This window comes from Zea mays, chromosome 5, assembly GCF_902167145.1.
Source record: "Zea mays cultivar B73 chromosome 5, Zm-B73-REFERENCE-NAM-5.0, whole genome shotgun sequence".
NCBI classification, from domain to species: Eukaryota; Viridiplantae; Streptophyta; class Magnoliopsida; order Poales; family Poaceae; genus Zea; species Zea mays.
Genome location: NC_050100.1, coordinates 220,223,541 through 220,238,781, shown reverse-complemented (window position 1 = coordinate 220,238,781; position 15,241 = coordinate 220,223,541).

Here is a 15,241-nt window from a genome sequence, read left to right as displayed (position 1 = left end):
GACCGTTGGCAGACTTGGAGCCGTTGGCGCACCGGACAGTCCGGTGCCCCCTTCTAGCCGTTGGCTCGGCCACGTGTCGCGAGCGGATCGCGCGGCCGACCGTTGGCCCGGCCGACCGTTGGCTCACCGGACAGTCCGGTGCACACCGGACAGTCCGGTGAATTATAGCCGTACGTCACCGTCAATCTCCTGAGAGCGACCAGTTCACCCGAGCTGGTCTGGCGCACCGGACACTGTCCGGTGCAACACCGGACACTGTCCGGTGCAACACCGGACAGTCCGGTGCTCCAGACCGAGCTGAGTCTTGGCTGCACACAGCCAAGTCTTTTTCTCCTCTTTTCTTTTCTTCTTCTTTCTGTTTCTAACACTTAGACAAGTATATTAGTATACAAAACCAATGTACTAAGTCTGAGAAACATACCTTTATCCTTGATTTGTACTTTGTCCACCATTTTACAATTAGGCACTTGTGTTGGGCACTAAATCACCAAAATACTTAGAAATGGCCCAAGGGCACATTTCCCTTTCAATCTCCCCTTTTTTGGTGATTTATGCCAACACAACATAAAGCAAGTAGAACAAGTACAAAAACACTTCAAATAAGAACTCAAATAATTTTGATTCAATTTTGGCATATATGGATCATCCTTTGCCACCACTTGGTTTGTTTTTGCAAATCAAACTCAAATCTCTATCTCTAAATCAAACACACATGTTGAAGCATAAAGAGAGTCATTCCAAAAGAGATTGATCAAAGATTTCAAAAACTCCCCCTTTTTCCCATAATCACTACTTCTCCCCACAAGAAGCCAAAAGACAAAAAGAGTTTTGACAAACCAAAAGCTCTACTCTACTATTTTCAAATTTCTCAAGTGGTAGCTGATCCATTTATTGCTTTGGCCTTTATTTTCTCCCCCTTTGGCATCAAGCACCAAAACGGGATCAATCTTGGCCCTTTAACCCTATTGCCTCACCAAAATCTTCAATTTAGAGCAAATGGCAATACGAGTTCATGAGATGGACTTGGAAGAAGCTACCCTCTCGTCGGAGTGCAGTGGAAGTCTTTTCATGGTCCAAGTCCACCTTTTCCCTTTCAATTCTCCTTCGAGACTAAATCAAGCAAACTCAAGCTTATGGTTAGTCTCAAAGGGTCAAGTTGTAACACATCTCCCCCTAAACATGTGCATCATTTTGCAACGGACTTGTGAGGTCCAGGGAGTGTTTGTACAGCTTGAGCACCATAATAAGCAACAAAATGCAGAATGAACATGATCAAAAGCATAAACACATGTATGCTACAATTCAATCCAAGTTCCGCGAATCTAAGACATTTAGCTCACTACGCAACCTGCAAAAGGTCTTCTCATCTAGAGGCTTGGTAAAGATATCGGCTAGCTGGTTCTCGGTGCTAACATGAAACACTTCGATATCCCCCTTTTGCTGGTGGTCTCTCAAAAAGTGATGCCGGATGTCTATGTGCTTTGTGCGGCTGTGTTCAACAGGATTTTCCGCCATGCGGATAGCACTCTCATTATCACATAGGAGTGGGACTTTGCTCAGATTGTAGCCAAAGTCCCGGAGGGTTTGCCTCATCCAAAGTAGTTGCGCGCAACACTGTCCTGCGGCAACATACTCGGCCTCAGCGGTGGATAGGGCAACGGAAGTTTGTTTCTTAGAGTTCCATGACACCAGGGACCTTCCTAAGAATTGGCACGTCCCCGATGTACTCTTCCTATCGACCTTACATCCAGCATAGTCGGAGTCTGAGTATCCAACTAAGTCAAAGGTAGACCCCTTTGGATACCAGAGCCCGAAGCAAGGCGTAGCAACTAAATATCTAAGAATTCGCTTCACCGCCACTAAGTGACACTCCTTAGGATTGGATTGAAATCTAGCACACATGCATACGCTAAGCATAATATCCGGTCTACTAGCACATAAATAAAGTAAAGACCCTATCATTGACCGGTATGCTTTTTGATCAACGGACTTACCTCCTTTGTTGAGGTCGGTGTGTCCGTCGGTTCCCATCGGCGTCTTTGCGGGCTTGGCGTCCTTCATCCCAAACCGCTTTAGCAGATCTTGCGTGTACTTCGTTTGGGAGATGAAGGTGCCGTCCTTGAGTTGTTTCACTTGGAACCCAAGGAAGTAGTTCAACTCACCCATCATCGACATCTCGAATTTCTGCGTCATCACCCTGCTAAACTCTTCACAAGACTTTTGGTTAGTAGAACCAAATATTATGTCATCGACATAAATTTGGCATACAAACAGATCACCATCACATGTCTTTGTAAAAAGAGTTGGATCGGCTTTCCCAACCTTGAAAGCATTAACAATTAGAAAGTCTCTAAGGCATTCATACCATGCTCTTGGGGCTTGCTTAAGTCCATAGAGCGCCTTAGAGAGCTTACACACGTGGTCGGGGTTTCGTTCGTCCTCAAAGCCAGGGGGTTGCTCCACATACACCTCCTCCTTGATTGGCCCATTGAGGAAAGCGCTCTTCACATCCATTTGGTACAACCTGAAAGAATGGTGAGCGGCATATGCTAGCAAAATACGAATGGATTCTAGCCTAGCCACAGGAGCAAATGTCTCCTCAAAGTCCAAACCTGCGACTTGGGCATAACCTTTTGCCACAAGCCGAGCCTTGTTCCTTGTCACCACTCCGTGCTCGTCCTGTTTGTTGCGGAACACCCACTTGGTTCCCACAACATTCTGCTTGGGACGAGGCACCAGCGTCCAAACTTCATTGCGCTTGAAGTTGTTGAGCTCCTCCTGCATGGCCAACACCCAGTCCGGATCTAGCAAGGCCTCCTCTACCCTGAAAGGCTCAATAGAAGAGACAAAGGAGTAATGCTCACAAAAATTTACTAATCGAGACCGAGTAGTTACTCCCTTGCTAATGTCACCCAAAATTTGGTCGACGGGATGATCCCTTTGAATCATCGCTCGAACTTGGGTTGGAGGTGCCGGTTGCGCTTCTTCCTCTATCACATGATCATCTTGTGCTCCCCCTTGATCACACGCCTCCTGTTGATGAACCTGTTCATCGTCTTGAGTTGGGGGAAGCGCCATAGTTGAGGAAGAAGGTTGTTCTCGTTCATCATGTTCATGTGGCCGAACTTCTCCAATCGCCATGGTTCGTATAGCGGCCGTCGGAACATCTTCTTCATCTACATCATCACAATCAATAACTTGCTCTCTTGGAGAGCCATTAGTCTCATCAAATACAACGTCGCTAGAGACTTCAACCAAACCCGATGATTTGTTGAAGACTCTATACGCCTTTGTATTTGAGTCATAACCTAACAAAAACCCTTCTACAGCTTTGGGAGCAAACTTAGAATTTCTACCTTTCTTCACCAGAATGTAGCACTTGCTCCCAAATACACGAAAGTAAGATACATTGGGTTTGTTACCGGTTAGAAGCTCATATGACGTCTTCTTGAGGAGGCGATGAAGGTAGACCCTGTTAATGGCGTGGCAAGCCGTGTTCACGGCTTCCGTCCAAAAGCACTCGGGGGTCTTGAACTCTCCTAGCATCGTCCTCGCCATATCGATGAGCATCCTGTTCTTCCTCTCTACTACACCATTTTGCTGTGGTGTGTAGGGAGTGGAGAACTCGTGCTTGATCCCTTCCTCTTCAAGGAACTCCTCCACTTGAAGGTTCTTGAACTCGGACCCGTTGTCGCTCCTTATCTTCTTCACCTTGAGCTCAAACTCATTTTGAGCTCTCCTGAGGAAGCGCTTGAGGGTCCCTTGGGTCTCAGACTTATCCTACAAAAAGAACACCCAAGTGAAGCGGGAAAAGTCATCAACAATAACTAGACCATACTTACTTCCTCCTATGCTCAGATAGGTGACGGGTCCGAAGAGGTCCGTATGCAGCATCTCCAAGGGTCTTGAAGTTGTCATCACATTTTTGGTGTGATGAGAGCCTCCCACCTGTTTCCCTGCTTGACAAGCTGCACAAGGTCTATCTTTTTCGAAATGAACATTGGTTAGACCTAACACGTGTTCTCCCTTTAGAAGCTTGTGGAGGTTCTTCATCCCCACATGTGCTAAGCGGCGATGCCACAGCCAGCCCATGCAAGTCTTAGCCATTAAGCATGCATCTAGACTGGCTTCTTCTTTTGCAAAATCAACTAAGTAAAGTTTGCCGTCTAATACACCCTTAAATGCTAGTGAACCGTCACACCTTCTAAAGACAGACACATCTACATTTGTGAATAGACAGTTATAGCCCATATTGCATAGTTGACTAACAGATAGCAAATTGTAACCAAGAGACTCAACTAAAAACACATTAGATATGGTGTGCTCATTAGAAATTGCAATTTTACCTAACCCTTTTACCTTGCCTTGATTCCCATCACCGAATATAATTGAATCTTGGGAATCCTTACTCTTGACGTAGGAGGTGAACATCTTCTTCTCCCCCGTCATATGGTTTGTGCATCCGCTGTCGATAATCCAGCTTGAACCCCCGGATGCATAAACCTGCAAGGCAAATTTAGGCTTGGGACTTAGGTACCCAACTCTTGTTGGGTCCTACAAGGTTAGTCACAATTTCCTTAGGGACCCAAATGCAAGTTTTATCACCCTTGCATTTTGCCCCTAACTTCCTAGCAATCACCTTTCTATCCTTTCTACAAATAGCAAAGGAAGTATTTAAAGCACAATAAATTGTAGAGGGTTCATTCACTACTTTCCTAGGAACATTCGCAGTATTTCTTCTAGGCATATTATGAACAATATTTCTCCTACCAACATTTCTATCATGCACATAAGAAGAACTAGATGCAAACATGGCATGAGAATCAAAGACATCATATGCATTATAACTCCTATAAGCATTTCTTGTTTGTCTCCTATCATGATACAAAAAGGCATGGTTCTTTTTAGCACTAGTAGCCATAGGGGCCTTCCCTTTCTCCTTAGCGGGAATGGGAGCCTTATGGCTTGTTAAGTTCTTGGCTTCCCTCTTGAAGCCAAGTCCATCCTTAATTGAGGGGTGTCTACCAATCGTGTAGGCATCCCTTGCAAATTTTAGTTTATCGAAATCATTCTTGCTAGTCTTAAGTTGAGCATTAAGACTAGCCAATTCATCATTAAGCTTGGAAATTGAAACTAGGTGTTCACTACAAGCATTAATGTCAAAATCTTTACACCTAGTACAAATTTCAACATGCTCTACACAAGAATTAGATTTACTAGCTACTTCTAGTTTAGCATTTAAATCATCATTAACACTTTTTAAAGAGGCAATGGTTTCATGACAAGAAGATAACTCACTAGAGAGCATTTCATTCCTTTTAATTTCTAGAGCAAGAGATTTTTGTGCACTAACAAATTTATCATGTTCTTCATACAACAAATCCTCTTGCTTTTCTAAAAGCATATTCTTATCATTCAAGGCATCAATCAATTCATTAATTTTGTCTACCTTAGTTCTATCTAGGTCCTTAAACAAACATGAGTAATCTATCTCATCATCGATAGACTCATCATCACTAGAAGAAACGTAAGTGTTGTCTCGGGTACTCACCTTCTTCTCCCTTGCCATAAGGCATGTGTGACGCTCGTTGGGGAAGAGGGAAGACTTGTTGAAGGCAGTGGCGGCGAGTCCTTCATTGTCGGAGTCGGAGGAGGAGCAATCCGAATCCCATTCCTTTCCGATATGTGCCTCGCCCTTGGCCTTCTTGTAATGCTTCTTCTTTTCCCTCTTGCTCCCGTGTTCCTGGTCACTATCATTGTCGGGACAGTTAGCAATAAAATGACCAAGCTTACCGCATTTGAAGCATGATCGCTTTCCCTTGGTCTTGGTCTTGCTTGGCTGTCCCTTGCGACCCTTTAGTGCCGTCTTGAATCTTTTGATAATGAGGGCCATCTCTTCATCATTAAGACCGGCCGCCTCAATTTGCGCCACCTTGCTGGGTAGCGCCTCCTTGCTCCTTGTTGCCTTGAGAGCAATGGGTTGAGGCTCATGGATTGGGCCATTCAACGCGTCGTCCACGTACCTCGCCTCCTTGATCATCATTCGCCCGCTTACAAATTTTCCAAGAATTTCTTCGGGCGACATCTTGATGTACCTAGGATTTTCACGAATATTGTTCACCAAGTGAGGATCAAGAACGGTAAATGACCTTAGCATTAGGCGGACGACGTCGTGATCCGTCCATCGCGTGCTTCCGTAGCTCCTTATTTTGTTGATAAGGATCTTGAGCCGGTTGTATGTTTGTGTCGGCTCCTCGCCCCTTATCATCGCGAATCGTCCGAGCTCGCCCTCCACCAACTCCATCTTGGTGAGTAAGGTGACATCATTCCCCTCATGAGAGATCTTGAGGGTGTCCCAAATCTGCTTGGCATTGTCCAAGCCGCTCACCTTGTGATACTCGTCCCTGCACAAAGAGGCTAGCAACACAGTAGTAGCTTGTGCATTTTTATGGATCTGTTCATTAATAAATGAAGGGCTATCCGAGCTATCAAATTTCATTCCACTTTCCACAATCTCCCAAATGCTTGGATGGAGAGAAAATAGGTGAGTACGCATTTTGTGGCTCCAAAATCCGTAGTCCTCTCCATCAAAGTGAGGGGGCTTGCCAAGTGGAATGGGTAATAAATGAGCATTTGCACTATGAGTAATACGAGAGTAGTCAAAAGAAAAGTTCGAATTGACCGGTTTCCTTCTCTCGTAGTCGTCGTGGTCGTCATCCTTTTGGGAAGAAGTAGATTCATCGCTGTCATCGTAATAGACGATCTCCTTGATGCGCCTCGTCTTCTTCTTCTTCCCTTCTTTCCGTCTATGGCCCGAGCCGGAGTCAGTAGGCTTGTCGTCTTTCGGCTCGTTGACGAAGGACTCCTTCTCCTTGTCGTTGATCACGATTCCCTTCCCCTTAGGATCCATCTCTTCGGGCGATTAGTCCCTTTCTTGAAGAGAACGGCTCTGATACCAATTGAGAGCACCTAGAGGGGGGGGGGGGGGTGAATAGGTGATCCTGTAAAACTTCAAACTTAAGTCACAAAACTTGGTTACGTGTTAGCACAGATAATGCCAAGTGGCTGGAGAGGAGTTCCAACAAAACACAATAACCACAGAAGATCAATCACAGAGATGGCGCAGTGGTTTATCCCGTGGTTCGGCCAAGACCAACGCTTGCCTACTCCACGTTGTGGCGTCCCAACGGACGAGGGTTGCAATCAACCCCTCTCAAGCGGTCCAAAGACCCACTTGAATACCACAGTGTTTTGCTTTCTTTTCTTTATCCCGTTTGCAAGGATTCTCCACAAATTGGAGTCTCTTGCCCTTACAAGTATATGATCACAAAGAAGCACAGAGTAAGGGAGGGAAGCAACACACACAAATCCACAGCGAAATGCGCACACACACGACCAAGAATCGAGCTCGAATGACTATCTCAAAGTTCTCACTAGAACGGAGCTCGAATCACTTAGAATCACAAACGAATGCGCAAGGAATGAGTGTGGATGATCAAGAATGCTCTAAGGTTGCTTGTTATTCTCCTCCATGCGCCTAGGGGTCCCTTTTATAGCCCCAAGGCAGCTAGGAGCCGTTGAGAGCAAATCTGGAAGGTCATCCTTGCCTTCTGTCTCGTGGCGCACCGGACAGTCCGGTGCACACCGGACACTGTCCGGTGCCCGATTCCTTTCCTTAAATAGCGAAGCCGACCGTTGGCAGACTTGGAGCCGTTGGCGCACCGGACATGTCCGGTGCACACCGGACAGTCCGGTGCCCCCTTTTAGCCGTTGGCTCGGCCACGTGTCGCGCGCGGATCGCGCGGCCGACCGTTGGCTCACCGGACAGTCCGGTGCACACCGGACAGTCCGGTGAATTATAGCCGTACGTCGCCGTCAATCTCCCGAGAGCGGCCAGTTCACCAGAGCTGGTCTGGCGCACCGGACACTGTCCGGTGCAACACCGGACAGTCCGGTGCTCCAGACCGAGCTGAGTCTTGGCTGCACAGAGCCAAGTCTTTTTCTCCTCTTTTCTTTTCTTCTTCTTTCTGTTTCTAACACTTAGACAAGTATATTAGTATACAAAACCAATGTACTAAGTCTGAGAAACATACCTTTATCCTTGATTTGTACTTTGTCCACCATTTTACAATTAGGCACTTGTGTTGGGCACTAAATCACCAAAATACTTAGAAATGGCCCAAGGGCACATTTCCCTTTCAACTTCGTATATGGATGATGATGTTTACCGCCAATAGCAGGTAAACCTTAACATCAATGTTTTGTGTTACACACTTTTTATTTCCCTTGACAATTGTGATAGAAATCTTATAGTCTCCTCCTTGGCTTAGATTTACAATACTCAGGCTAGGTATCTTTTTTCTACCAAAAATTATGTGCATAATTATGAGTTATGTAAGCCCATGCCATACGAAAGATTTGTAGAAGCGGTTATCATGGCTTCATAAAAATATAAGATTGCATACAAGAAACGTTTTACATGGACATAATATATTTTTAAGTGGGAACATACAATTTAGACTGATGCTCAAATTGACTCAAGGTATTTTCTTCGTACCACCTTCTCAGCAATTTAAATTTTTCTATGATTTTTATTATATATAATATAGTTGACAAAACATTAGTCTATAGAAGTAACACCAGCTACATCGTTTTATAAGTTATGGAATTGTTTTACAAGCTATGGAAATGTGGAGAAATGATGCGGATGAAATTTGTCAGGAAGAGTAGAGTAAGTTTGTTCCATGTTTAAACATAAATTCAAGTTACATAATAAAAAAATAATGTTTTGTTCTCTTATGTTTGCATAGGTTGCGGAGATTTTTCGGAGGAAATTTGTGATTGATTTGTTAAGTTATAAAGGCAATTCGTATCGATATGACATCTCTTCAAACATACAACAGAGACTTTTCAATAACGCTAAAAAATATTAAATTAGTGTGGTGTTGTTGATATATTTGCCTATCATTTAAAATTCTATATTGATTCTTTACAATAATTTGTGCGGTATTATAATATTTGTTCGACATCTGTTCATTTTATTTGAGTCAACATATTTATAATAATAACACATATTTAAACGTCGATATAAAATTAGTGTTACCGTGATGTTTTGCTAAACGGATTATGCATGTTATAGTGATGTTTGTTGTTTCATATCTATGGTTTATACTAATTTTTAACTCTCGTGGCAACGCACGGGCACATACCTATACATACTTAACAGTTGTGGAGAGTTGTCGTTTTCTCTCTTGTTGCTGCCCAATTTGTTTTGTCGGCTATTGCTATTGTAGCAACAACAGTCACAACAAGAGGCCAAGAGAGATAAGATTGTTTTGCGATGCTACAACTCCAAGAGAAAGATGTTCACTCCGTAGCAACGCACGTGCATTCAGCTAGTCTCTACTAACTATTAAGTCTCTATTGTAGACTGCCCCCGCCTCCCTCCCTCCCTCCGCCCGCCCGCCCGCCCGCCGCAAACACCGCCGCAGTCTGTTCGCTGCGACCCCGCCGCAATCCCGCACATGCCGCGACCGCCACAAACAACCGCGTCTCCCTCCGCCGCAAACAACCGCGCTTCCCGCAGACTCCGTTCGTGTGCCTCTTTGTAGGTTTTCTACACTCTAGGAGGAGGTCACAGACGCCTCAGAGTTGGCTTCGTCGCGCGCATGCGATTTGAGGCGGCGGCCGGAGGCTGGCACAGCCGCAGCTGGGGCTACGATGACAACGGCGCTGTGGATGCCTCCACCGCCGCCGGATCAAAGGGAGTATTTGTACCGGGAGGGTCGCAGGCACGACGGCGGCGAAGGCGACCCGCTCCTGCTGCCCGCCCCAATGCCTCCGCGCTGGTGGGACTCGCCGTACCACCCATCGCCACCACCACATCTGCGGGACCATGCGCGGCCCTCGCCGCGCCGAGTGCCGATGTCGGCCTCCTCAGGTAGGCATGCCCCTCGCGAATCCTCAGATCTGAGGCCACCGCCTTGCTGACCCCCCTCCGGCGCCCCTAATTTCCTCCAACCGTTCTGCTATTTTAGGAGGCTACTACCGACAGGGCGGCTGAAAGGGAATTAGGCTTACACCTAGTTCCTATATAATTTTGGTGGTTGAATTGCTCAACACAAATCTTTGGACTAACTAGTTTGTCCAAGTGTATAGATTATACAGGTGTAAAAGGTTCACACTCAGCCAATAAAAAGACCAAGTGTTGGATTCAATAAAGGAGCAAAGGGGCAACCGAGGGCACCCCTGGTCTGGCGCACCGGACTGTCCGGTGTGCCACCGGACAGTGAACAGTACCTGTCCGGTGCACCAGGGGACTCAGACTCAAACCCTTCACCCTCGGGATTTCTCGGAAGCCGGCGCGCTATAATTCACCGGACTGTCCGGTGTGCACCGGACATGTCCGGTGCTCCAAGGAAGATCGGCCTCCGGAACTCGCCAGCCTCGGGTTCGCGCGGCAGCCGCTCCGCTAAAATTCACCGGACTGTCCGGTGTGCACCGGACTGTCCGGTGTGCCAGCGGAGCAACGGCTCCCTGCGGCGCCAACGGCTCCCTGCGCTGCATTAAATGCGCGCGCAGCGCGCGCAGACATCAGGGCTGCCCATACCGGTGCACCGGACATCAAACAGTGCATGTCCGGTGTGCACCGGACACCCAGGCGGGCCCACAAGTCAGAAGCTCCAACGGTCAGAATCCAACGGCAACGATGACGTGGCAGGGGCACCGGACTGTCCGGTGTGCACCGGACTGTCCGGTGCGCCATCGAACAGAAGCCTCCAGCCAACGGTCAAGTTTGGTGGTTGGGGCTATAAATACCCCAACCACCCCACATTCATAGCCATCCAAGTTTTTGCACTTCTCAACCACTTACAAGAGCTAGGCACTCAATTCTAGACACATACAAAGAGATCAAATCCTCTCCAATTCCACTCAAGCCTTTAGTGACTAGCGAGAGAGATTTGCCGTGTTCATTTGAGCTCTTGCGCTTGGATCGCATTCTTTCTTTCTCTTTTGCTCTTGTGATCAACACTCAATTGTAACCGAGCCAAGAGGCACCGATTGTGTGGTGGCCCTTGCGGGGAAGTTTTGTTCCCGGTTGATTGAGAAGAAGGAAAGCTCACTCGGTCCGAGGGACCGTTTGAGAGAGGGAAGGGTTGAAAGAGACCCGGCCTTTGTGGCCTCCTCAACGGGGAGTAGGTTTGCAAGAACCGAACCTCGGTAAAACAAATCCACGTGTCACTCTCTTTATTTGCTTGCGATTTGTTTTGCTCCCTCTCTTGCGGACTCATTTATTATTACTAACGCTAACCCCGGCTTGTAGTTGTGATTATTTTTGTAAATTTCAGTTTCGCCCTATTCACCCCCCCTCTAGGCGACTATCAATTGGTATCAGAACCCGGTGCTTCATTAGAGCCTAACCGCTCGAAGTGATGTCGGGAGATCACGCCAAGAAGGAGATGGAGACCGGCGACGACAAGCCCACTACAAGCCAAGGGAGCACTTCATCTTCATCGGAAGAGTCCCGCACCAAGAGAAGAGAGAAGAAGAAGAAATCCTCCAAGCGGAAGGAGAAAAGATCTTCCTCTTCTCACCATAAGGAGAAGAAGGAAAAATCTTCTCACAAGCCGCATCGGAGTGGGGACAAGCACAAAAGGATGAGGAAGGTGGTCTTCTACGAGACCGACACTTCATCGACCTCCACCTCCGGCTCCGACGCGGCGTCCGTCACTTCTAAACGCCAAGAGCGTAAGAAGTACAGTAAGATCCCCCTACACTATCCTCGCATTCCTAAACATACACCTTTACTTTCCTTCCCATTAGGAAAACCACCAACTTTTAATGGTGAAGACTATGCTATGTGGAGTAATTTGATGCAATTTCATCTAACCTCTCTCCACAAAAGATTATGGGATGTCGTTGAGTATGGTGTACAGGTACCATCCGTAGGGGATGAGGACTACGACACGGATGAAGTGGCCCAAATCGAGCACTTCAACTCTCAAGCCACAACCATTCTCCTTGCCTCGTTAAGCAAGGAGGAATACAACAAAGTACAAGGGCTGAAGAACGCCAAGGAGATTTGGGACCTACTCAAGACGGCGCATGAGGGTGATGAACTCACCAAGATCACCAAGCGGGAAACGATCGAGGGGGAGCTCGGTCGCTTCCGTCTTCGCCAAGGGGAGGAGCCACAAGACATGTACAACCGGCTCAAGACCTTGGTGAACCAAGTGCGCAACCTCGGGAGCACAAAATGGGATGACCACGAAGTGGTTAAGGTTATTCTGAGAGCCCTTATTTTCCTTAACCCTACTCAAGTACAATTAATTCGTGGCAATCCTAGATATACACAAATGACCCCCGAGGAAGTCATCGGGAATTTTGTTAGTTTTGAATGCATGATTAAGGGCTCTAAGAAGATCAACGAGCTTGATGAGCCTTCCACATCCGAGGCGCAACCCGTGGCCTTCAAGGCAACGGAGGAGAAGAAGGAGGAGTCTACACCAAGTAGACAACCAATTGACGCCTCCAAGCTCGACAACGAGGAGATGGCCCTAATCATCAAAAGCTTCCGGCAAATCCTCAAGCAACGGAAGGGGAAGGACTACAAATCCCGTTCGAAGAAGGTTTGCTACAAGTGTGGTAAGCCCGGTCACTTTATTGCTAAATGTCCATTATCAAGTGATAGTGACAGGGACAACGACAAGAAGGGCAAGAGGAAGGAGAAGAAAAAGTACTACAAGAAGAAGGGCGGCGATGCCCATGTTTGTCGGGAGTGGGACTCCGACGAAAGCTCAAGCGACTCCTCCGACGACGAGGACGCCGCCAACATCGCCGTCACCAAAGGCCTCCTCTTCCCCAACGTCGGCCACAAGTGCCTCATGGCCAAGGACGGCAAAAAGAAGGTAAAATCAAAGTCCTCCACTAAATATGAAACATCTAGTGATGAGGATGATAAAAATGAGGAGGATAACTTGCGTATTCTTTTTGCCAACCTTAACATGGAACAAAAAGAAAAATTAAATGAGCTAATTAGTGCTATCCATGAAAAGGATGATCTCTTGGACTCCCAAGAGGACTTCCTAATCAAGGAAAACAAGAAACATGTTAAGGTTAAAAATGCTTATGCTCTAGAAAGAGAAAAATGTGAAAAATTATCTAGTGAGCTAAGCACTTGCCATGAAATTTTAGACAACCTTAGAAATGAAAATGCTAATTTGTTGGCTAAGGTTGATTCTCATGTTTGCATTGATCCTAGAAATAATGATGTTGATTTGCTTGCTAGGATTGATGAATTGAATGCTTCCATCGCTAGCCTTAGAAATGAGAATGAGAAATTAATTGCTAAGGCTAAGAATTTTGATGTTTGCAATACTACTATTTCTGACCTTAGAACTAAGAATGATTTGTTGCATGCTAAGGTTATTGAATTAAAGTCTTGCAAACCCTCTACATCTACTATTGAGCATGTGTCCATTTGCACTAGATGTAGAGATATTAATGTTGATGCTATCCATGATCACCTTGCCTTAATTAAAAAACAAAATGATCACATAGCACAACTTAATGCTAAAATTAAAGAGCATGACTTAGAAAATGAAAAATTTAAATTTGCTAGAAGCATGCTCTATAATGGGAGACGCCCGGGCATTAAGGACGGCATTGGCTTTCAAAAGGGAGACAATGTCAAAATTAATGCCCCTCCTAAGAACTTGTCTAACTTTGTTAAGGGCAAGGCTCCCATGCCTCAGGATAACGAGGGTTACATTTTGTACCCTGCCGGGTATCCTGAGAATAAGATTAAGAAAATTCATTCTAGGAAGTCTCACTCTGGCCCTAATTATGCTTTTATGTATAAGGGTGAGACATCTAGATCTAGGCAACCAACCCATGCCAAGTTGCCTAGAAAGAAAACTATTAATGCATCAAATGATCATGACATTTCATTTAAAACTTTTGATGCATCTTATGTGTTGACTAGCAAATCTGGCAAGGTAGTTGCCAAAATTGTTGGGGGCAAACACACGGGCTCCAAGACGTGTGTTTGGGTACCCAAAGTTCTTATATCTAATGCCAAAGGACCCAAAACAGTTTGGGTACCTAAAATCAAGAACTAAATTTGTTTTGTAGGTTTATGCATCCGGGGGCTCAAGTTGGATACTCGACAGCGGGTGCACAAACCACATGACCGGGGAGAAAAGGATGTTCTCCTCATATGAGAAAAACAAAGATCCCCAACGAGCTATCACATTTGGGGATGGAAATCAAGGGTTGGTCAAAGGGTTGGGTAAAATTGCTATTTCACCTGACCATTCCATTTCCAATGTTTTTCTTGTTGATTCATTAGATTACAACTTGCTTTCTGTTTCCCAATTATGTCAAATGGGCTACAACTGTCTTTTTACTGATATAGGTGTCACTGTCTTTAGAAGAAGTGATGATTCAATAGCATTTAAGGGTGTGTTAGAGGGTCAGCTATACTTAGTAGATTTTGATAGAGCTGAGCTCGACACATGTTTAATTGCTAAGACTAACATGGGTTGGCTCTGGCACCGCCGACTAGCCCATGTTGGGATGAAGAATCTTCATAAGCTTCTAAAGGGAGAGCACATTTTAGGACTAACCAATGTTCATTTTGAGAAAGACAGGATTTGTAGTGCATGCCAAGCAGGGAAGCAAGTTGGCACTAATCATCCACACAAAAATGTCATGACTACCGACAGGCCGCTGGAGCTACTACACATGGACTTATTCGGCCCGATCGCTTACATAAGCATCGGCGGTAGTAAGTATTGCCTTGTAATTGTGGATGATTATTCTCGCTTCACTTGGGTATTCTTTTTGCACGAAAAATCTCAAACCCAAGAAACTTTAAAAGGATTCTTGAGACGGGCTCAAAATGAGTTCGGCCTAAGGATCAAGAAAATAAGAAGCGACAATGGGACGGAGTTCAAGAACTCTCAAATTGAAAGCTTCCTTGAGGAGGAGGGCATCAAGCATGAGTTCTCTTCTCCCTACACGCCACAACAAAATGGTGTAGTGGAGAGGAAGAATCGAACTCTATTGGACATGGCAAGAACCATGCTTGATGAGTACAAGACACCGGACCGGTTTTGGGCCGAAGCAGTCAACACCGCCTGCTACGCCATCAACCGGTTATATCTTCACCGAATCCTCAAGAAGACATCATATGAACTCCTAACCGGTAAAAAGCCCAATATTTCATATTTTAGAGTTT